Genomic DNA, 3,319 nt, shown 5'->3' on the forward strand with positions numbered 1-3,319 from the left:
TTTGAGGTGGAGTCTCCCTCTGTCACCCAGGCTAGAAGTACAGTGGCGCAATCTCGGCTCACTGCAACCTCCGCCTCCCATGTTCAAGTGATTCTCCTGCTTCAGCCTCCCAAATAGCTGGCACTTCAGGTGCATGCTGCCACACCCAGCTAATTTTCTTCCTTTTTTTTATTTTTTGGAGACAGTCTTACTCTGTCATCCAGGCTAGAATGCACTGGCACAATCTCAGCTCACCACAACCTCCGCCTCCTAGGTTTATGCAGTAGCTGGGATCACAGGCATGCACCACCAACCCAGGCTAATTTTTCTTTTCTTTAATATTTTTGAGATGGAGTTTCATTCTCTTTGCCCAGTGTGGAGAGCAATGGCATGATCTCGGCTCACTGCAACCTCCACCTCCTGGGTTCAAGCGATTCTCCCTGCCTCAGGCTCCCAAGCACACCCAGATAATTTTGTATTTAGTAGAGACAGAGTTTCTCCATGTTGGTCAGACTGGTCTCAAACTCTCAACATCAGGTGATCCATCCACCTCAGCCCCCCAAATTGCTGGGATTACAGGAGTGAGCCACCGCACCTGGCTAATTTTTGTATTTTTAATAGAGACAGGGTTTCGTCATGTTGGCCAGGCTGGTCTCAAACTCCTGATCTCAGATGATCCCAACCACCTCGGCCTCCCAAAGTGCTGGTATTGCAGGCATGAGCCACTGCGTCCAGTCATGCTGATATTTTTTTGAAAAAGTGATTCTCTACCCAACATGTGTTTATGCCTGTAATCCTTGCACTTTAGGAGGCTTAAGCAGGACTGCTTTAGCTCAGGAGTTTGAGACCACCCTGGGCAACATGGCAAGACTCTATCTCTACGAAAATATTTAAAAATTAAAAAAAAAAAAAGAGGCTGGGTGCGGTGGCTCACACCTGTAACCCCAAGGCAGGTGGATCATTTAACATCAGGCATTCAAGACCAGCCTGGGCAACAAGGTGAAACCCTATCCCTACTAAAATACAAAAATTAGCTGGGTGCATTGGTGTGCACCTGTAATCCCAGCTACTCAGGAGGCTGAGGCAGGAAAATTGCTTGAACCTGGGACATAGAGGTTGCAGGTAGCCAAGATCATGCCTTTGCACTCCAGCCTGGGTGACAAGAGCGAGATTCTGTCTCAAAAAACAAAATAAAATAAAAAAGAAAGAAAGCTTGATTCTGTCCTATGCTCTATATGTACATTTCTCCCAACTCCCTGAATTAAGTTGTTGAACTGATTCTTATCTCCTATTATCTTTAAACCATCATAAAGGAAATCCCTTTTTCAGTAAAAACACCTAAATTCCAGTATCACCTTTATTTGTCCTGATCTAGTATACTCTGCCCATACTTATTTTAAAAGGAATGAATAAAAGAGAAGTAAAGGAAAGGCATGGGGAGAATGAAAAACCTTCATTTCTTCTTTCCTTATGTCTAAATAATGAGAATTCGGCTGGGTGCAATGGCTCACACCTGCAATCCCAGCACTTTGGGAGGCCGAGGTGGGTGGATCACTTAAAGTCAGGAGTTCGAGACCAGCCCGGCCAACATGGTGAAACCCCATCTCTACTAAAAATACAAACAAACCAACAAACAAAATTAGCCAAGTGTGGTGATGGGGGCCTGTAATTTCAGCTACTTGGGAGGCTGAGGCTGGGAATCACTTGAACCCAGAAGGCAAAGGTCACGGTGACCAGAGATCATGCCACTGCAGTGCAGTCTAGGTGACAACAGTGAAACTCCATCTCAAAAAAAAAAAGAAAAAAGAGAGAGAACTAAAAAAAGACAGGCTTAAGCACTTGCCTCATTAAGTGGAAAACTATTAAAATAAGAATTTTAAAGTGATGACTGGGCATGCTGGCTCATGCCTATAATCCCAGCACTTTGGGAGGCTGAGGCAGGCAGATCACAAGGTCAGGATATCAAGACCATCATGGCCAACATGGTGAAATCTGTCTCTACTAAAATACAAAATATTAGCCGGGCATGGTGGCATGCACCTGTAGCCCCAGCTACTCAGGAGGCTGAGGCAGAGGAATCAGAACCGAGAATCGCCTGAACTGGGGAGGCGGAGGTTGTAGTGAGCCAAGATCGTCCCACTCCACTTTAGACTGGTGACAGAGCAAGAATCTGTCTCAGAAAAAAAAAAAAAAAAAAAAAGAATTTCCAAGTAATAAAAAGTATTTGTCCACATCAACTATGTCTAGGACAATGCCCTGCCTTGTTTTATTTTTTATTTATGTGATCAAAAGTCAAATCCATGTAATTAGCAAAATGGCACAAGCTGCTTATTTACTCCTTTTTATTCTAAAAAATTATGTAGAAGAATAACAGTGAAACAATTTGTAATACACATACCAAAAAACTGTTATTCCTGCCTACATTTCCAGATAAAACACAGGTGTCCCAAAACCAATATAATAATGCAAGCTACTCTGAATGAGGTTGTAAATATAAAGCCATGTGCTGTGACAAGGGATGATTCCACAGGAGAACACTTTTCCCCAAAAGAGCTTTCATCTTTGAAAATGTGCTTCAGACAGCTGATGCCAGAGTGACGAGCACAGTATACCATCAAGATTATTGCTAGACTCCCTCAACTTGAGCACTGCTCCATCAGTTGTCAAACACAACAAAAACATGAAATTCTTCAGTATAAACATACACAAGATACAATAAAAAACCACATACTGAGAAGGTACCAGTAGGACAAAATAAGAACAAGTGAACTTAAAATGCAGCAAAAAGGAAAACATTTTAACAGTCAAAATGAATGAATACGCCAGGTGCAGCGGCTCATGCCTATAATCCTAGCACTTTGGGAAGCCAAGGGGGGCAGATCATGAAGTCAGGAGTTCAAGACCAGCCTGGCCAGCATGGTGAAACCCCATCTCTACTAAAAATACAAAAATTAGCCAGGCACGGTGGAGAGTGCCTATAGTCCCAGCTACTCGTGAGGCTGAATCCAGGAGGCAGAGGTTGCAGTGAGCCGAGATCACACCACTGTACTCCAGCCTGGGCGAGCACGGTGGTTCACACTTGTAATCCCAGCACTTTGGGAGGCAAGTGGATCACCTGAGGTCAGGAGTTTGAGACCAGCCTGACCAATGTGGTATAACCCCATGTTTACTAAAAATACAAAATTAGCTGGGCATGGTGGCGCATACATGTAATCCTAGATACTTGGGAGGCAAAGGCAGGAAAATCGCTTGAACCCAAGAGGCAGAGGCTGCAGTAAGCCAAGATTCCACCATTGCACTCCAGTCTGGGTGACAGAGCAAGACTCCGTCTCAAAAAAAA

At 44.0% G+C, this 3,319-nt stretch overlaps 1 protein-coding gene across 8 annotated transcripts in view; it reads right to left on the bottom strand.

The window, feature by feature from the left end:
• The window catches only part of GON4L (gon-4 like), a 105,409-nt gene that overhangs the window by 97,495 nt on the left and 4,595 nt on the right, over nucleotides 1-3,319 (bottom strand). The gene's annotated exons all lie outside the window — the stretch shown is intronic.

This window comes from Cebus imitator, unplaced genomic scaffold (genome assembly GCF_001604975.1).
Source record: "Cebus imitator isolate Cc_AM_T3 unplaced genomic scaffold, Cebus_imitator-1.0 Scaffold427, whole genome shotgun sequence".
Classification (NCBI taxonomy): Eukaryota; Metazoa; Chordata; class Mammalia; order Primates; family Cebidae; genus Cebus; species Cebus imitator.